At 51.5% G+C, this 20,994-nt stretch overlaps 1 protein-coding gene across 4 annotated transcripts in view; it reads left to right on the forward strand.

Annotated features, from left to right (window-relative positions):
* The first annotated feature begins 4,509 nt into the window (after positions 1-4,509).
* Positions 4,510-20,994, forward strand: part of C28H10orf71 (chromosome 28 C10orf71 homolog) — a 28,383-nt gene continuing 11,898 nt past the window's right edge. The window contains exon 1 of one of the 4 annotated variants that reach the window (XM_038578049.1): positions 4,510-4,616. The gene's annotated coding sequence lies outside the window, so the exon portion shown is untranslated. Of the gene's footprint in view, positions 4,617-6,339; positions 6,698-6,736; positions 6,829-17,976; positions 18,189-20,994 lie in introns of those variants that run through there. The other 3 variants (XM_038578046.1, XM_038578047.1, XM_038578048.1) reach the window with 3 other exon arrangements.

A 20,994-nucleotide genomic window follows, 5' to 3' on the forward strand; every position in this document is an offset into this window, starting at 1 on the left:
TAGGAGCAGCTCCTTCTTCTCCAGGGGTAGGTAGTTCCTGGGCTAGCAGGGTGAGCCCCACCTGGGAACTTGTGAGACATACACACTCTGAGGGAGGGTCATGGCAATCTGTGTTCTCAGCAGCCCTCCAGCTGCTTTGAGAACAGCTGCCCTGAGATAAGGCCCACACTCTTAGTTGGTAATGGTGGGGTGAGATGCAAGGCGGTAAGGAGCCCCCTCACCTGCACTGCTTTCCCATTCATCCACTAGCATGTGTTAGGTGGGGACAAGAAGGCAGACAAAATTAAAATCCTCTTGGAGCTTGAATTCTGGAGAGAGCATAGACAAGGCATAAACCCATGACCGAAGAAGGAGATGGTCCCATTAGGGATTGGTGCCATGAAGGATATAAACAGGATGGAGGATGGACGGGAGCTGAGAGTGAGAGTCAAGAAAGGTCTCTCGAAGGAAGTGACACTTGAGCTGACACTTGAATGGGGAGAAAGAAGAAGCATTGTAAAGATCAGGGGCAGAGAGCTCCAAGCAGAGGATCAGCAGGTGCATTGGCCCTGAGGCAGGATGGAGCTGCATACATGAAAAGGAGCAAGAAGCCTGGAGCCAGGGTGAGAGAAGTGATTCTTATATTGGTCCATCTCTGAGGTCAAAACTATCATACTACTCCTGGACCAGAGGTGAGTATGGAACAGTTAAACAGTGGCTTTCCTCCCCAGCTACTGCTGGGGGACAGAGCAGGCAATGCCTGGGAGTACAGAACAGCAAGAGAACACATTTTGGCTTTGCACCCCAGGCCTACCTTTTTTTTTAAAGTTTTTAAAATTTATTTATTCATGACAGAGAGAGAGAGAGAGACCAGCCCTGCCTTATGATCCTCTTCCTCCACAGCCAGGCTGCTCTGTGAGTTCCCTCCATCACCTCTCTGCACTGTAAGGAGAAACAATTCTTCCAGGAGGCCCTGCTTCTACGGGCACTTTAGTGATTATATCCCCAAGAAAAAGATTCAGTCCAGGGATACAGAGTGACCTGGCTTTGAGACCAGCTCTGCCATCAATTACATAATTTGGGACGAGGGATTTTTCCTCACTGACTTTGTTCTGCAACTGGAAATGGAGATAGGAATGGTCTGCCCATCCCCCTGAGTGATTGTGAAAATTAAAATATCCACTGGATAGGAGACAGGTAACCCAGTATCCAGTGGGTGCTTGGAAAATAGTAACTATCTCCCCTTTTCTTCATCGGCAAAAAGTTTAATTTCTTAAGGTTCAATATTTTACAGATAATGAAAGAACCAAATAGAAACAATGATACTAGTAATCTAGGAATACACAGTTCCTGCTTAACTTCCAAACTCAGAGTGGTTGGTGATGGACACTTTGGGACATTTTCACCATAACCACATCAGCTCTGATCCCAGGAACAGACTGGCCTCATGGAAGCAGTGGGTAATGAGGGTCAGGGTCACAGCCAGGAGAAGAGCAGCCTAGCTCCGCCCACTAGAAATACATGGTATGAGCCACATGTGTTATTTTAAATTTGCCAGTAGCCACATTAAAAGAATAAAAGGAAATACGTGAAAACAATCTTAATAATATATTTTATTGGGATGCCTGTGTGGCTCAGCAGTTGAGCATCTGCCTTCGGCTCAGGGGGTGATCCCAGGGTCCCGGGATCCAGTCCCGCATTAGGCTCCCCTCAAGGAGCCCGCTTCTCCCTCTGCCTGTGTCTCTGCCTCTCTATGTCTCTCATGAATAAATAAATAAAATCTTTTTTTAAAAAATAATAATATATTTTATTAAAGCCAATATCAACACAAGACCCAACACACTATTCTATACAGAACACGACTAGGGAGATCTTTCACATTCTGTTTTGTTTCAGGGGGGACTTTTTTTTTTTTTTGCACTATCTTGGAAATCCAGTGTGCATAGTTTTACCCCCTTCAGCATGTCCCAGTTAAGACTGGCCAGGTTTCAAGTGCCAATAAGCCACACATGCTTGGCGGTGGCCAAAGGGGATTCAGTGGCACAGTAGTCAACACCTAAGACCCATGAGCCAATCTGTCCTGCCCCTGATTCTGTATAGTCTCATAAGCTAAAAATGACTTTTACATATTTAAGTGGAAAAATCAAAACAAGAGTATTCTGTGATATGTGAAAATGATATAAAAGTCAAATCTGTGTGTCCATAAATAAAGTTTTATTGGAACCCAGCTATGCCCATTTGTTTACAGATCATCTCTGACCACTTTGCACAGCCAAGCTGAGCAGTTGTAACAAAGACCTTCTGGCCTGCAAAGCTGACAACCTTTGACTACCACAGGAAAAGTTTATGGACCCCATGTTAAAGAGTAGAGCACACCTCTTCACCCCCTGCTCCTTTTGACTCCAGACTCTCAGATCCCTCCATATAGGAGAGATGACTTATATAAACTCCACATGCATTGTGGCTGACCTCTCAGCTGGCCACCAGGATTTCATTGGTGTTCGATAACATTTTAATAAACTGGATTTTACTTCATTTCATAGCACAGGTTCTATTTCTTGCATTGAAATCATTCATTGGAAAGTCCTAAGCAAAGAATTCTCAAGGAGAGAATTCTTAAGGAGAACCCCCCAGCCCAGGTGACTCTCAATGGACTATGACACTACCACCTGGCACCGGGCTAGTTAGGCTAGAAGAGCGACAACCCTGGGGAAGGGGTACCAGCAATCTGAGCCAGTGGTCTGTTTTCCAGCTGTGAGCTGCAAACAGGATGCCCCCCTCCCACCTCCATAAATCCAGCCTCCCTGAGCTAGGCACGCAGTATCATGTAACATCCCTTCCCAAAGGAGCCAACTCAGGGTTCCTGGTAAGAAAATCCATCTGAAGGGAGGGGTCTGATTGCTCCAAGCCCTCAGCAGGTGAGTAGCCCAGCAAGGCTTGAGCTCCAGAAGTATCCTCCTACAGTGACGTCTCATCCTGCCATCAGCCCTGAGGATATACTTTCACTGTGGTGACACTGAGGTACAGAATCCCCTCAGTTCCCATAACAAATCAGTAGCTAAAGAGGTGCCCTGGCAAGACTTTGCTCTCTTGCCAGAGACAGGCAAGGAAACCAGGTGGATGGAAGACAGCCATGCTCCCTGGATGTGGGCTGGGACAGTGTCGGGGGTAGGGGGGCACAACAGAGGTAGACACACCGGACAGGCAGACAGAGGGACCCTCATCTGCATCCTCAGTTCACTGAATGACATCCAGGACCACTGCAAGCCTCAGTTTGCTCAGAAGTGGAGGTGTGAACAGACATCAACACTGGGATATCATGAGGATTCAGTGAAAGAACACACAGGCAGTGCCTGCACATAATGCACACTCGGGAAATTACTGGTTTCCTTATCGTGTCTTAGCTTAGCTCCCTGACAGGTAGCAGTGTGTGGGCTAGAACAACATGGCGCCAGGCCCTAAGAGAAAGAGCGTACAGCGTCTAGGTTAATTTAGGTCAAGGCTCAGGATAGTGCAGGGCCTGGAGTAAAGGTTTTGTAAGTGCTAGCTGGCATTATTATTGTGTTGCTATTATTAGGCCCAGGAAATGCTCCACCCTCCTGAAGAACTTTTTGCAAATAAGTCCTAAAGAAGGCTGGGGCCTCCTGATGAGCAGGCCAGTGTAACCACAATAGTGGAAGAGCTGGGGAAAATGCCTCCTGTCATTCGCAGGGGACATGTGCTTCAAACACCCTGCCCTGGAAATTCTGCATGGCTCTCGCTACCAACTTTTGAACATTCCTGAATAACACAGATGCAAAGCAGAGCTGATTTGCTGCAGAATTAGGTTAGTAAGCACCATGTACATGGAGGCCAGAGCAAGGCCATTTTCACACTTGCTGTCAGGCAGGAGGGCCCTTCCCACAATGTTCCCGGGGTTCTGCTGCGAGCTGGGGCCAGGGACATCACTGCCAGGTCGGGATGCCGTAGCCCGCCGCCTGAGGACAGCTTTATTTATGCTCCTGCAGAATATACATGCAGGTCTTGTTTTTCTGGATGACTAGGGAGCCAGCTCACATAGCGTCCATGGTTCTACATTTAGAATAGTGTCTTCATTCACATTCTTTCCACGCAGCTCACGGCTCCTGGACTGGGAGAGAGTGGTCACTTTGCCTGGGCCTGGGCCCTGGAAGCCTGCCAGCTCCTCTCGAGCTCCCAGTCTCAAGCTGGGGCTGAGGTCTCTGGCGGTGCTCTGTGCTGGGGTGATCCACACCGGTTGTGCCCACCGAGACGGAACCAGATGCAGAGTCCATGGCATGGGGTAGGTAGGGCACATTCTGGGATATGTCAGGTTCTACAGCGGTCAGCTGTGGTCAGGCGAACCAGACAGGGCCGCTGGCCAAGCTCTGAGGGCTCCTGCTTCCAGGAGCAGGTCAACTGTGTTTTATTGTTCTCTCCCGACCCCTCCTGCTGACGCTGACAGAGCTGCCAGCCACGGTCCTGCCCCCTGAAAGTCCCCTGGGTCATCCTACTGCTTTTCTTTCCTCAAACAGCCCCTTCAAGCAAACACCGCCAGCTCCTGCTGCACTTCAAAGCTCACGGCTTCTAGGACCCAAACCAGACATGTGGTCAGGCTCTCTACCTGTGAAGAATTAAAAGTAAGCTGGGGAAGAAATGTGCTAAGGAGCGGGAGGAAAGCAAGTTAGGAAGACCAGGGCCCTGCTAAATGGTTTCACACTCCAAAGCAAACTCCCCCATAAAATGGGGTTTAATGATGGAGCCTTCCCTAAAATCTGGAACAAAATGATTTGGGTCATACACGGATAACATGTGAACTGGCTATGAATTTGTTTCAATGCGTAATAGAGGGAAAAAATGAACCAGGACATCAAGCCTATGTTTTTGCAGGGATTGCTATTTACCGCAAAGCTGTATTTTTAAAAAAGTCAATCTACATTCTTCTTACAAAAACATAGTAAGTGATGGTATGGGTGGGTGAAGGTGTGGCAAAAATCATTTTAAAAAACCAAATGACTAGCATTTGAGAAGCTTTGCAATATGCGAGTATATCTGTGTACATGAATTTATTTGATCCTCGACCCAGCAGAGCTGAGGCAGTCTGTCCATCCTAAAGATGAATAAACTGAGGCACAGAGAGGTTAAGTGATTTGGCTGGTGTCAGATAGCTCGGAAATCTAAGAGTTCAGGGTTCCGAGTCTTTGGTGTTGTGTTGTGTTGTGTTGTGTTGTTTTAACAGTGGCTCACCTCTCAGGTTGATTCCTTTCATTGGCCAAGTTGGCTAGTGTTGGTTTTGATAAGCAAAGGAAGTGGGTGGTGGGATGGGGTAAAATCCAGGGGTTCATTTTGAGCCTCCCTCAAACTGTCTCTGAGTCCTGATGAGTGAGTAGGTGTTCCCGGAGTCAGGTCCTAAGTGCTCAGGGGCAAAAAGCAAGTTTCAAGGGTCCAGGGAAGAAAAGGGGCCGGATAATCCTGCTGGTTGGGGTCTGGCCCCTCCGTCTGCAGGGAACAAGGAACTGTTCTTTCTGAGTTGGTTCAAACTGAAGCGCATGGACCCGGGTCCCTGTGACCCTGGCTACCAGCTGATTCAAGGCTGGAGGTGGTGCCAGGCCCTGAGTTAGGGCTGAGACACAGGTTGCTGGCCATGAGGAGCCCACAAGGCCGGGGAGTGGAGGAGGAGCAGTTCACAAATAGATACAGAGATACCGTGCAGTGCAGACTTTCAGGGGCTTTGAGCACCTCATATGGCAGGGCACCTGGCAGGGACCAGCACCCCCGCTTTGCCAGGCTACCAGGGAGGGGGAACACGAGAAAGGGCTCTTGGACACAAAGACAAAAACTCTTGCCTTAAATCCTGGCAGTGAGTGGACTGTCACAGGGCCGATTTGGGGAGGGGGAGGGGGAGGTGGGGGGCTCCCAGGGGTCGGAACAGCATGAGCAAAGGCAGAGGCAGGAAGATGTCTGGGGGTCTGCAGGCAGTACGGAGAGCAGGTGAGCCCCAGCCAAGACAGAGAAGGCCGCGGGGAGCTGGGAGGGGCTCTCTGGGCTGCGGGACCAGACCTGGCCCCTAGGACGGGGCTCGCCCACAGCGGGGTGCGCTGCAGCCGGGCTCCCGAGTGGGCACTTACCTTGCCTCTTCCCTGATCACTTCCCATCTTTCTGGAACTCTGCCCCTGACGTCCCAGCCTGTGGCTGGGCCTGTTATCTAGCTGCAAGGGCCCAGGGCCCAGCGAGGCAGTGTCTTCCTCGAGGAATGCGGCCGGGCCTCGGCGGGGATGATGAAACCGGCTATTTCTGCCGGGACGTCCGCAGGGCCCCCGCCCCGCCCCGCCGCGCCCCGGCCCGGCCCGGCCCGCACGCACCGCGCTCTCCACGGTCCCTGAACAAACGTCGCCCTCGCACCTCGGGGCCTGTGGGGCCAAGTGCTGACACGGCTTGCGGAGCCGGAGCCTCGGCGGAGGCTGGCCTCTCGGTCAGGGCCGGCTCCGCGCAGGCCGTTGCTCTCTCCCCAAGTTATCTATGACCCGCGGCCGGTCTGGGTGTAAAAATAGCTGCTGAGGCTGCTTGTTTAATCTGACTGTTACTCGACACCGCGCGGGGGCTGCGGGCGCCGCTCGCCTCTTCCCCGCGGAGCGCGGCACTGGGCGGCTGCTCGGGACGCTCGCTTCACCGCCTCGCCGCGGCCGGACCAGCCCGGGGCTGCCCAGGGGCCCAGGTGCAGGTGCGCAGGGGCCCAGGGGCGCAGGGGCCCAGGGGCGCGGGGCGCGGGGCGCGGGCCGAGCGGGAGGCGCCGGGTCCGTCCCGCCCGCGCCCTGCCCGGGAGGCGGAGGAGCCGCAGCGGGACGCGCGGAGGTAGGCGGCGGCCGCGGGGGGGGAGGGCTCGGGTCCCGGGTCCCGGGGCGCGGGGCGCGGTCCTGGGGGCCCCGCCGGGGTGGCGTGGGGCGCGGGGGCCCGGGCGCCCGGAGCCGCGGCGCAGACGTGGGGCTCGGTCCTCGCGCGCCGGGCTCCTCGCTCCCACACGTGGCCCGCGGACGAGCCGAGGTCTCAGGGCGCCGAATGGGGACCGGCCCACGGCCACGGGCGGACCGGAGGCTCCGGTGCGAGGCCAGGACCCAGGGGACAGCGGGTCGTGGGGCGCTCGGGCCGCGAGCTCCGAGAGAACGGGCCTCGACCCGATTCACACTGGGCCAGACCTAAAACCGTCTCTCTCCTTTCTCGTGGAGAGGAACGGATCCCCCGAGAACAGTACTGAATAGGTGTGGGACACTAGAGAGCCCTAAAAAATTATGATTTAGGACTTGGAAACTCTCCCATGAACGTCGGTCATGGAGGAGGCCAGGCGTAGAAGGGGGCGGCAAGGTCGACGTGGGGAATCTCTGTACCTTTCACCAAATCGCTCGGTTCCACTGCAGACCTAAGACTCTCTAGAAAATAAAAGCTATTTTCTAAAACTAAATTATAGACCACTTCTTTCAACGCATCTAACCCAATTATAACAAACTGTATTTGAAGTAATATTTTCTAAGACCCGTAAGTATAGGAATCCTAGAGAGTAGGTTAAACAAAGGTTTTTGTTATATGAGGTCCAACTTGCCAGCATTTGAGTTCCCTCTGCAACAGCGGCTGGTAAACCACAGCTGCGGGCTGGGCACCTGGTTTTGTAAATAAAGTTTTATTGGCACACAGCCACATGTGTTCATTTGCATTTTGCCCATGGCTACAAAGGCTGAGGCCTTTCGGCCAGCTAGAACGGAAACATTTACTATGAGGCCCTTTACAGAAAAAGTGTGTGACCCCTGCTGTACAGGAACACTCCTTGAGGTGGGTCATCTGGTACCCACACAAAAAAGGCAGGGAAATTTCCAGCTGTTAAAACAGCTAGACCCTTCAGTACCAGTGACCGGCTCAGGAACCCCAGTCTGGGCTGGTTCTTCCAGTCTGGCTGGTACAGGAAATGTTCCGTTTGCCCCTGGGATGTCAGCTTTGCTGTGGAGTGTGGCCTGGGCTGAGCAGAGCAGATTGTGCTTATCGGGATGGTTTATAAATAGACATCTCTGGGTGACCCAAGTCCAGCATGTTTCTGCCCCTGGGTCTTTGAGAGGAGAACAATCGTGCCTGCTATTTGGTGGCCAGAAGCTGGTTGGGATGGGAGCAACTGTGACTACTGGGAGGCAAGAAAAGAAAGGGGGGTGATGAGACGCTGGGTCCTGGAAACAGGGGCTTGGATCTCCTGGAAACCTGGGGAGACAGGTGTGTGTGGAGGAGACTGGGAACGCTACAGAGGGCCATCAGTCCTCAGAGGATGAATGCATTCACCAGTATGCAGGCAAGTGTCTTGGCCTCTTCCTCTTCTTTGCTCCTAACCCTAAGAAGCCCTAGATAGAGACCCTTACAGAGAGGGGAAGCCCCATGTCTAGAAATAGCCCTTTCCTCCAACCTATGCCAGAAATCTCAGTAACCAACACCTGCCAGCCACCAAAGACAGGGCTAGGCCAGCTTCTTCATTGTCTCTTGGGATTTCGCTCCGTCCGCCAAGGGTTACTGGAGAGATGCAAAGGGCTTTAAGAGAAGGTGGCCCTCGTGGAGACATCAGAGCTGACATTTCCCAATGAGCTACAGAGGATCTTGGTTTTATTTCCATTTGACGGTTTAAAGCCACCTTTCACCAAATCCAGCCAATCTGTAACCCTACAAACTCAACTGTATGTTTCATTTAGTTACTTGAGAACACTGCTTGTCAAAATACCTCTTAGTTTCTGCTTGGTTCCCAGGGGTTGCAAGAGACAAATTGGTGAGGACAGACAGGGTTGGGGGGAACAAGGGATCTGTCAAGGCACATGGATCAAGTCCCAAAAATGGAGAGCATGGAGCACTGCTGAGCCGTGTGTCACCCCCAGCGTAAGTCATCGGTATCCTTATGGAACATCCCCTGGAGGGGTGCGTGTGGGAGCAATACATGTTTCTGATTTAAGGTGGAGGCAGAGCAGGTTCTCAGCTGACCTAGGTTCTCAGGTGGAAGCCTGCAGACCGCTTGGCGCAAAGTGCATTCCCTTCTAAGCCTGTGTCTGTCAGCCTTGGAGAGCTTGACCACGGAGTCAGAGCGTTCGGGAATCTGACAGCAGCAAGAGGATCTGAGGAGACCATCAAGCAATGATAGCTTTCTCCCCAGGACTTGACGGACAGACCTCCCTTTCCTGGTAGGAGAGGGCAAGGGACCCTTCTGGGCCAGAGCATGTGAAAGTGGGGAGCTTCCCTGTCCTCCATTCTCTACATGGCAGGCCCTCAAAGGTCTGGCCCAGAAGGGCTTCCAAATCCCACTGAGACACCTGTACATGGTGGCGGCAGCAGCCCAGGGGCTCTGTCGCCTGGATGCTGTTTCCTGCCTCAGTTGGTCCCTTCGGTCCCTGAGGAGCCCCTTCCAGGGGTGGGGCTTGAGTTTCCGAGTGACTGCAAGGCTGAGCTAACAAGAATTTTATTTCAGCCATGTCTTCACCTGGAGCCTCGGGAAGGCCCGGGGCAGAGGAAACCTTGAGATCAAGTTGAACGACGCACTCCCTGCTGACTGCCAATGCAGAGGCCGGGTCATGCTGGAGTGGCCCCTTGGTCTGCCCTCTCCTGGGGCAGTCTGGCCACATGCAGCACCAGGTCCCCTCACCTGCCTGTTGGCTCCTCTCTGAGGCAGGTCAAGCCTAATGGCTGCAGAGGCCCCAGAGTCAGGATTCAAACCCACTGAACTAAACCCACCGGCTCAGAGCCGCTTCTCTCCCTTTTTCCACATCGTTTCCATCAGGGCTGGCCCCGGCTGCCTGATTCTCATGTGCAGAGCGCTTGCATAGATTGTCTGAGGTTTACTGCCGGGGTCGTCAAGCGTGGTAGGTCTTAGGATCCCCTTCGCAAAGGCAGGCACTGCAGTTCAGAGAGGTTTAGTAACTTGCCCTGGGAGGCACAGCTAATGAGATGCTAAGATGCAAACCCAGGACCGGAGTCCAAAGCCCATCCTCTTCTGCATCCAAAAGAGTCTCTACGAGGAGGCCAGTCCACTTACCAAAGGGTCAAAACTGTCCTCCAAAAAGCCGTGCATACTCAGACAGGCTGCTTCCCTTAGAGCCTCAGAGATTCCCTGATGCTCCCAAGAGGCCTGCTGGAGGAGCTTTGAGGGGCTTTAGGGCAGGGCAGATCTGGACCAGCTCCACCCTTCTTAGCCAGCCCCTGGGCCTCAACTTTCCTCCTCTGTCAAATGGGAATGCCAACCAATCAGAATCCATCTCAAGGGCTCCTTTATGCATTAACTGAGCAAACATATGAAAAGTACCAGGCACATAATAAACAGGATACCTGGTTTCTCACTGCCCTATTTGTCAGTTTTTTTCCTCTCCTGCTTAGACTCCAACTTGGATCTTTTCCTTCCAGAGGTCACTCAAGAGAAACCCCACTGCTGATTCATGTTCCTTGCTTAGCTGTAAAGTAGCTGGCGCCATGGAGGACTGACCCATCCTCACAGTGACTGCTGGACATTCACACATCATTGTTACCCTCCCTCGTATACCAAATAGCATTGTGGCCCTGTGCACCTTCACCACATACGGTGGAAGACTCTAGAGGGGAAGCGAGGTTCCCACCCACACAGCAACCTGGGCAGTATCTGGGCGACTCAGTGCACATCAACATCAGCCCCCTGCTCTGCCCCCCAACCCCTCCCAAGGGAGAGAAAGGAGATTAAAACTACTTAATTTTAGGTAATTTAAATTTACTTAACTTTAACTTAAATCTCAAGGGCAAGGGTAGGAGTCTAAATTTTAACTGGAGTAGAAGGCTTCCCCCAATTGCTTCTGGTGACTGCCTAGGAACTCCAGACTCACTGTTTATGGGGAACGCCCTACAAGCACCAATGCTGTGAAAGGTCAGCCAAGATCCAGTCTGAGAATGAGGGAGCTGAGTGGTTTGCTAAGGCAGAGAAACCAGGTGGAGAGGACACACTTGGCAGCGGATCCCAGAGCAGAGAAGCCCGATTGGCACGCTGGTCAGTCACCACCTTGCTTAGGGCCCCCTTTTACATTGGCAAAAGGCAATGTCATCCTAGTGACCCTCGCGCTCCTGCCCTAAGTTGGGCATGATGCATGGTGGCAAAGATAGCAACATTTACAGATAGTTACCAGGGCCCGGCCACCTTGCACAATGCATTAGGTCCTCACAATGACCCCATGAGGTAAGTACTACTGTTAGTCTCACTTTACAGATGAGGAAACTGAAGCACAAATAGGGTGTGTAATTTGCAGAGGGTCACTCACAGCTAGCATAACCAGGAGCCCTGCCCAAAGGGATCTGGCATTGGTCCGTGCCATTCCCACTATGCTATACTTCCCCCTCTCTGGGGATTGGAAATGATGCCAGCTGGCATTTAGTGAGCACCTACCATGTGCTTTGCACATGTATACTGATTTAATGCACTCAGCAATCTTGTTGGTGGGTGTTAGTAATACCGTGGTCGATACGTGATTCCTTCCCTGCGCTGTCAGCTTCAAAAACCCAAGGTCACTGGACTGGTGGAAGCTTCCATTCATTGAGTCCTCATGCTCTGTAAGTCTCCTCTGGGCTCTTGATATTTTTTCTTTTACCCCCACCCTTCACAACCACCCAGTGAGGTGGGAACTGTTGCAGATGAAGCATCGGAAGCTCAGAGAGGGGAGATAACTTGTTGAGATCACCCAGGGCTAGGAAAGGGGAGCCTTGGTCTGACTCTAGATCTTGTGCTCTTCCACCACCCTCTGCTTTGTGCCCAGGCAGGACCAGGTGGATGCTCATGCACACACTGGCAGCCAAAGGTCTCCTGCAGCTGCCTTCACACAAGCCCTGCCCCGTGACACCTCTTTCCTTCCAACTTCTGGACCCACAGCTTGCATTCACCTCTGCTGCTCTCTCCTCCTAGGTGACGGTCCCTTTAAGAGGACAGCATCTCTGATCCACCTCTGTACTCCACACAGGCCCAGCTTGCCTAGAGTTGAGCCTTGAGTGAGGCAGACACAGCCCAAACCACAGTGGTTGATGACCATGGGGCCCAAGTGGCCCAAGAGCCCATGGCTTATCAGTACAACCTCCCAGAAAAAGGGATTGCAGCCTCCAACCTAGGGCAGCGGTGTTCCAAGTGCGGTCCCAGAACTGGCAGCACCAGCATCTTCTGTGCCCCACCCAGACCTCCTGAGTGGGCATCTCTGTGGTAGGGCCCAGCACTCTGACAGCCCTCTGGGGACTTCTGAGAAGGACCACTGCCTTGGGGAAAGAGGGGACGTTGTTCCCAAACATAGTTCAGTGTTTGGGAACATTGTTCCCTGCATTGTTCCCAAACATAGTAGGAGATGCTCCGAGAAGCTGATCTTTTCCCATCAACTTAAGCTGTAATCTTAAATAACTTTGCCTGTTGGAAGAGCATTGTTCAGTGTTAATTTTTAGAAGGATAACCTGGATGTCCACATCTGATTCTTTTCCAAGCTTCCCCTGAGGAATTCCACAAAGAAAGCAGGATGATTGTCTCTCCTTCCCTGGAAGAGTTGGGCTCTCTGCTGCCACTCCCCTTGGAGAAAGGACAGCTGTCATCTACCAAACAGACGTCTCCCATCTACTTCCAACTTCCAGCAGGAAGTGGGAAGGCCAGGGACAGCTGGGCTCTGACAAGTGTGTGTGTGTGTGTGTGTGTGTGTGTGTGTGTGTACACGCGCACACCCACATGGAGTTTAGAAATTCCTGGGTTTAGGACTTCCTTGACTCTCCATCCCAGAAAGTCATGCCCTCCTGGCTGTGCAGGGACAAGCAAGATGGCACCCTGCAGTATGCTCCCTGAAGGATAGCCAGATACGACAGATGCCATTTCTAGCTTTGCCAAAACCAATGCTCCCTGATGGGAAGAAGAGGAGAGCCACTGAAGGTAGAAGAGAAGGTACTAAGTGAGAAGTTGTTGTCCCTCCCCACCCCGTGTGGACACCATGGCAGATGGAGACACCCTCAGCAACTCAAGGCATCCCTCTGCCTTGGTTGCCTAGGAAGGGCAGAGCCATGTAGCACCTGAGTCTGACTCCCCACATGGGTACTCTCTGGCTATGTGACCTTGAGCAAGTTCCTCAACCTCTCTGACCTTCAATTTTCCTGCCTCAAATTCCTTTGGCACCAGCCCTACCTAACTTGCCTCTGGTTGTGACCTCTGAGCAAGACCTTGTAGCAGGTAGTAGGAGCTGGATAAATGGCATGGACACCCAGAATTGTCCAGCAGAGTGCTGGCACTCAGCAGTGCCTCTTCTAGCTCAGCTTCTGCCCCTTTGCTGCCCAGCCTCATGGTATCAGTTTACAGATGGGGAAATTGGGCACATGGTGAAAGCTGTAGCACCCCTGACCCTGTGGTCTGGATGCCCTGCCCAGAATCTCCCCTCATCGCCCAAACCTGGGACACTCCAGGGCTCCTCTTAGGGGGTACTCTTCCCCAAATTTCTTGGCTATCCTTCCAGGGGTTGGAGAGAGGATGGGTGCTGAGAGACCTCCACTCTCAACAAAGCCAAGTGTCTCTTCCCCTGGGACACCCTGAAGGGGCCTCCTCTTTGGACAAGGCTCTCCAAGATGGAGTTCAGGCCATTGGCTACAACCCTTTCTCCCTGCAAGACTGCTTCATCAGTCATAGAGATGTCGTGAGTCCTGGGCTGCTGGGTTCCCCTACCCATAAGCTCCAGCCTACAAAAAGGAGATGGAGGCTCAGAAACACAAAGAGATTTGCCCCAAGTCTGTCTGACTACAAAGCTCATAACCAGAGAGACCCACTTTCCAATGAGACACAGGGTAGGCTTTCATGGCGTCTGCACCCCTTATGCAGAATCTCAGGTGTGAAGGGGTGTGAGCAATAGGACAGCCTGTGACCAAGGGTCTTAAGATGAGCTCCAAAGAGAACCAGGAATGGAGGCTACAGGAAGCCAGGGGTGGGGTAGTACTGAGCAGAGGTTCTCAGCCTGCAGGAGGCATTTCAGAAGCTCCTGGAGGAACCCTTTGAAATGCAGGTTGCAGGCACCCTCTCCCTCTCAGCAGTCCCAGGGAGTGGGACTCAAACCCACTCAAACCCCATGCCCTCAGGGAGTAAACTTCTCTGGACTCCAGGTTCCTCCTCTGTAAAGAACAAGGCTAATTTCCACCTCTCAAAGCTGTTGCAAATATTAATTGCATATTAATAAACATGAACAATAATATTAGAGTATATAAAGGGCTTGTCTTATGCCAGACATACTTAGTACATGGGGATTTCTCTTATTCATTCATTTGCTCCTTTGACAAAAGCACAGGCACTGAGCAGGGCCAGGAGACACAGCAAAGGCAAGGCCCAGCCTGTAAACCCACCACCCGAGGTGGTCTCCTCCCCTGCCCAACAAGAATCTGATCAGACCCTGCCAGTCACAGCGGCTATGTCTGGGGTCCCCATTTCTCCATCCATATGAAAACCCAGCATCGCTATAAACAGAGCAGCGGCAATGGAACCGAAGCAGGAATGCCTGGTGTTACTGGTCCAGAGAAGTTCATAAAAAAACACTGTAGATCATAATTCATTATTAGGTCTGAAATCACCTACCTACCAAATTGCAAATAGGTTTTTTTTTTTTTTAATGAAAGAATAGAATAGAACAGAAGATATCAGAGTAGTACAGATAAGTAGGGTGAATTTTGCTTCATGGACTTTCCTTGATGTCTAGTTGATCCTTAAACAATGGGGCGGAGGGAGTTAGGGGCACCAACACCCAGCCCAAGCGGTAAAAAATCTGAGTATTTTGACTTGCCAACAATGTAACTACTGATAACATAAACAGTCAATGAACACATATTTTGTGTGTTATATGTATTATACGCTGCATTCTTACAAAGAAAATATTTTTAAGAAAATCATAAGGAAGAGAAAGCCCACTTACAGTACTGTACTGCATTTATTGAGAAAGTCTGTGCATAAGTGGACCCACGCAGTTCAAAGCCATATCGTTCAAAGGTCAACTGTATGTCTCTGAGAATTTTCCATGCCGTTAATGTAAATATATTTCCTACTACATGTTGAGGGAAAAACAAGCAAGTATGAAACATCTGCTCCTGAGAGATGTGTAGCAAAGGGCATGCACATAATTCCCTTGGTGCCTGTGACCAGAAGGTAAAACACAGACCTGTGGTGCCTGGGGCTCCCTGGGCCTCCTTCTGGGACAGGCATCCCCCCCGCCCAGGGAGAGAACCCAGGACCTAGTGAGTCAGGGGGCTCCAATCATCTGGGGACTCAGGCAGTGGCTGCTGCAGGGACCAGTTTCATGACCATTCCTTTCTCCATTCTCTCCAGCACGGGGAGCAGCCCTGAAGGGGTGGGCAGAGCCAGAGCCAAGGTGGGTCTTTACTATTCCTATTTTACAGGTATATGTAGAAGTAAAGTGACTTGCCCAAGACCACCTTGGCTTGGCACCAAGTCCCCCACTCTTTCTACTCCCTGAAAGTGCTTATTTGATTACCATCTCACTTCAGCTACTACCGTTTCCACAATTCAGGGCAAGATGTTCTTGGGAAATATGAAGGGATGACCAGCTGGACTGACTGACTGACTGATGTTCCAGGGGTGGGTCTATGCTTTCTCCTTGATTCCATAACAGCAGTTCTCAACCAGGGGTGATTTTGCCCCAGAGGACTTCAGCAAAGTCAATACTGCCAAGGTTGAGAACCCATTTTTTATACACAAGGTAGGTAGCGTTGGCTCCATTTTACAGATGAGAAAGCTGAGGCTCACGGACTTGCTGTAATTTGCCAAGACCATCCCCAGTGACTGTGTCAGACCCCCAGGACCTGGCTCACACCCAAGTAGACCCACCATTTTGGTGGTCCCCACGTTTCTGAAAGAGCTGTGTGTCCCCCTTCCAGAGGCTGCTCAGCCCCAGGTCATGCAATCAGGGAATGGGAACAGAAGCCAGGATGCGCAGCTCACTGCATCTTGGAACTCAGCATTATCCACCTCTTTCATGTACCTCCCCTGGCCTCCAGATCTTGCTTCTCCCCTCTCCTCCTGCAACTGGGCCACCCACTGGGTGTACAATGCCAGGTGCTGTCACTCTTCTGTTGTGGTGAGCTTGGCGAGAGCAGGCCAGGCATTCCCTATGCCAGGCTCCCTGACCTCTACCTGCAGACATGGGTGATGCTCAGAGGCTCCTAAGGAAATGTCCCCTCCAGTCACAGCACACTGATAACCCAGGTGGGAAGGGGATGCAGGCTGGCCGAGCTCATGGGAGAAAGACTCTCTCTTCCTGAGCTGTCTGTCGCGGGCAGCAAAATGCCCACAGTAGCTATGATTGCCTGCCCACAATGGGCTCTATGAGCCCAGCAAGTTCAGACATGCTGGTTCCTTCAGCCACATTCCTTTTGACCACTGGACCCCATGCAGCAGGGCTTTGAAGTTCCTTGTGCATGTGATGTGATTCAGGGAGGATCCAGACAATGCCAGGCCAGTGCCACAATCAGGGCTCCCCAGTGCCAACCACACTGTATTCCCAGGGCTGGAGGAAGCTGGCCCTGTCATCTCCCAGGGCACAGGGGTCTGGGGATCAGCCTAAGAGCCCTTGGCTTCCCCAGTCCAGTTCCTAGGTTGGGGCCGTTCAACCAGGCCAGGATGCAGGTCAACACTCATCCCCTGCTCACAAGTTTCAGACCAGAGGAGCCAAAATGGCCAAAGCAGATGCACGATGACCCATGAGCAAATCAAAGCTGTGCTTTCCGTGCATGAGAGACACCATCCAGTGGAAGCCAATCAGAGGCCATCTGAGGTAGATGTGGCCCAGTACCCTCAGCGACTCACCACAGCTCCACAAGGTGAGGTCCAGGTCAGTCCCGGCAGGGCCACATCTCCAGCACCAGGACAGGTCTGGCACACGGTGATGCTCTGTGGGAGGTGGCCAAGGGAAGGAGTGCATGTGTGACAGACCTTCAAGTTTGCCTTATGAGAGCCCATGTGTTCTTCCAGCAGAATGTAATGACCTTGAAATTTCTGATTTCCAAAAGTTAAAAGGATAGAGCAATCATCACACTAGGATAGCTGAGGAGGAATCATCATGGGGCCAGGAAGCAGGACCCTGGAGCCAAAAGCAGGCAACCCCAGCTCCAGCACTCGGCACGACACAGCAAGGAACCCAGGTGGTAGCCTCAGTTCCTGTCCCTGTAAGGTAGGGAGAGGCGCTTACCCTGAAGTGTTTTCATGAGGAATGGGTGAACACAGGCACACATAGTAGCGGGCCTGAGGCCTGCCACACTGTAGACACTCGACAGGCATCTGCTCCCCCTTCTGGAGGACCCCGACTGTAGAAGCCAATTTTGCCATCATTGTTCACCATTGTCTACAAAATGTAGACAAGGGCATTGTCTCTGAAACTGCAAGGTGGGAGGGCTATTGGCAATTGCACAGAGGGGTCAAGAGCTTGGCCCAAGATTGATCAGCAGGGCAGTGTTCCAGAGCAAGGCACCTGCCTGGTTTGGGGTAGGGTGGTGAAGGCTGCATGTGGGATGTCTGGGTATTCATGAGCTGGACCAGGACCCATTGGCACACAGACAGGGGACTGTCATGATTCACTACACTCAGCTGTTCCTCAAGGCATACCCGCCTCAACATCTCAAAAAAACCACCTAGATAGAAGACCAAGAGGCATCAATTCCAATTTGTTAGGGCTTTCTGGGTGTGGTAAAGCCACCCCCTGTCATCTCCACCAGCTTCCTGCTTCCCCTTACTGAGAAGTGAAAACACCATTCAATTAAGGTAATTAAATCCACCCAAAGAGCTCAGGTTCAGAAACCACACTACAGGCAAGTGGTCAAACCCAGCAGCAAAGCAAACCCCAATAGCTTCCTGTGCAAAGACAGGCAGGGACCAGAGGGGAGTGAAACGACCTCCTTAGCAGGTCGAGAGCATCCCTGCTGGCTCTACAAGGCCCACCTGAACCTTCCTGCCGTCTGCTTTCCCCAGCAGGAGGGCCCTCTGCTTACCCCCCCTGAGCCCGTGGACCAGAGGGTCAGGGCTGCCTGTCAGAGGAAGCGTGGGGTAACCAAGTTGCAAGCCTGAACTGAATCCCAGCCTGCGTTCTCTTCTCTACACGCTGTCTGCACCTCTCTGTGTCTTTCCTTCTCTACCCGGAAAATGGTGACAATAAGGCCTGCTCGCCCCACTTCATAGGGACTGCAAGGTTCAAACAAGATAATGTCCACTGAATGTGTCCTGAACTGCAGGGTGATATGCAAACATGAGTCATCCCATACTGACTCATGGTGTTGGCCTCCTCTGATGGTGATCCACTTTGGGTCCCAAAAGCTGGTGAGGACCCCAGATTGTGAGATAAAAAAACAGGATGTCCAGTGAAACTTAAATTTCAGATAAACAATGGACACCTATTTTTTAGAAGTATGTGATGATTAATTTTAGGGAGAACTCTAATACAAAGTATATTCCACTATTAGACAAGACACACTCATACTAGGTTGGTTGTTTATCTGGAATTCAAATTTCACTGGATGTCCTGTATTTTTAATTTGTTCAATCTGGCAACCAAGCCAGGACAAACCACCAATGGCTCTCTCCCTTGCTATGTCCAACTCCAGAACCACAACAGGCCCTGGATCCCAAGCCCAGCTCTGCCACTCATCAGCTGTGTGACATGGAATATTCGCTTCACGTCTCTGAGGGTCCACAGTCTCATGCCAGAAAGGAAGCTGATAGTGCACAGCCACGCAGGCAATTATGGGGCTGGATCTGGGGCCTTGGAGCAGGGCTCTGGTTCTGTGGGCCCCTCACACTTCAGCTTTGGATCTTGGATGAGTAGCTGTAGGTGGAGCATCTGAAGAAGGGCCTGTAGAGGGTGACCAGAATGAGTCCCTCCTCCAGCCACCTCCTGTCCTCACTGTCTGGGACCGACCAGCAGAAGCCGAGCTGCATGCTCTCTCAGGCCTGGGCCAGCCCCAGCCAGGAGCCCCGTGGGAGGAAAGGAGAACGTGGGGTGGCAGTGCTTTAAGCTGTCCTGCACCACACTGCATGCTCACCGCAAAGCTCTGTCCTCCAGACCTGGCATCCAGGAGGCTCACTCAGGATCAGCAGCTGGAAACCCTGGTATGACCACCACTCGCTAGCAATCCTGTCAGTCAAAGACAAACCAGGTCGGGGCCCTCTCTCCCAGGAGTTCAAAGCCTTGTTGGAAAGCTGGATTTACAGCAGATAAAGTGGAATACAGCAGTGCAAGTGGTTAAAAAACCCAACAGGGAAGAGGAGAGCTGAGGATAAGCAGTCAGCCATTGGTGGCCAAGAGACAGAAAGAGACACAGCAGGCAGGTAGCACTCCCAGGAGCCAAGCCGGGACCCACCTGGGCCTGTAGCTGCTTCCCCAGTGCATGCACCACAGGCCTGCAGGGAGGGAGTGTGAGGAGAGCTGGCACTTCGTGAGGGTCACCCAGAGGCATTTGTAAGGGACCAGGAGAGAGAACACTGTACCTGCAAAGAGCAATGTATTCCAGTTCAACCACGTGACATGGGAAAAAGCATCAGGTGAGGAAACATTTCAGAAGAGGTGGAATTCAGTAAGGACCATGCAAAGGATATTTTGTTGCTCGTCGGGAGAAAAAGCTGATTCACGAGGATGTACGCTCAGATCTGGTTTATTTGATATATTCTGATTCAAAAAGATGACCCTAGTTGGGCACCTGGGTGGCTCAGTTAGTTAAGCATCTGCCTTCAGCTCAGGTCATGATCTCAGGGTCCTGGGATCAAGCCCCATATGAGGCTCCCTGCTCAGCAGGGCGTCTGCTTCTCCTTCTGCCCCTCCCCCTGTTCATACGTGCCTGCTCTCTCTCTCAAATACAATCTTAAAAAAAAAAAAAAAAAAAGATGATCCTGGCAATAAGGGAAAACAAAACACATCCTCATGTATAATTCTCCTTGTCTCAAGGCCACAGGAGCACATACAGGCCCCCAGTTCCCCACCGAGCAACTATAGGATGGGGTGTCACCAAACCCTCCTTACCTCTCCCCAAGGGCTGAACTGGAAAGTCCAGTCCACTAACTTCTGCATTCTGATGCTTTACAGAGCCTGCTTTACCTGATGCAAGCTTGACCAACATTTAGCATCAGTGGATGAAGTGCTGGAGAACCTGATAACCAAGCCAAGGCTGTGGGTGTTCTCCAGGGTTGCGTGTACAACACAGGGCAGATGCCAACAGTCATCTGCTGACACCTGCAATTTAGATAATGTATCAGTTAATGACCATTTGCAATGCGGTTGTAAACAACACCCCAGTTAATGTACTCAACAAATATTTGCTGGATGCTGGCCCTCCAGAAGTAATCAAATTATCCCCGACTGGAGTCCTGAGTGCAATTCAAATGACAACCAGGAAAATGGAGAAGTCACGAAGTCACTTCTTACTTCTCCCTGATTATCCTGAAACTCAATCCTGACTTAAATGGTCTGTGCCATGGTACAAATGAATACCTTTCACTGTGCCAACCTGGGAGCCCTCTCTAAAACTGATCTGTTCCACCCGCTTCCATCTCTTACCACAGGCAGATTTTATAAATTTTAGGGCTTGGAATCAAAAAGTAAGTTAAATGCACTTGAATCCAAATTAACTGATTTGAAATTTGTGATAATTCTGGAATTATCCAATTACAATTGACTTTCAATAAAATTAGTCCTGCTAAGCAGTCAATAGTGTAAATAGATGACTGAAGTGGAATGATTTGCCCACTCATTTAACAGATTTCTCTTGTGCTATGCACTATGCTCCCTAAGGATAGACTGGAGAGCCAGACGGACACAGACGGACCCAGACTCCTTGAAACTCCCAGGTTATCAGGAAAGATACACATTAAGTAATAATCACCCAGTTAACCATTTCAGTACTTGACTACTTTACAGTAAGTATTGCAAGGGAGAGGGAATAGCAAGCTACAAAAGCATATAACAGGAAGACTTAAAATAGCCTAAAGAAGCTGCCTTACTGAAG

The sequence above is a fragment of the Canis lupus genome, chromosome 28 (assembly GCF_011100685.1).
Source record: "Canis lupus familiaris isolate Mischka breed German Shepherd chromosome 28, alternate assembly UU_Cfam_GSD_1.0, whole genome shotgun sequence".
Lineage (NCBI taxonomy): Eukaryota > Metazoa > Chordata > Mammalia > Carnivora > Canidae > Canis > Canis lupus.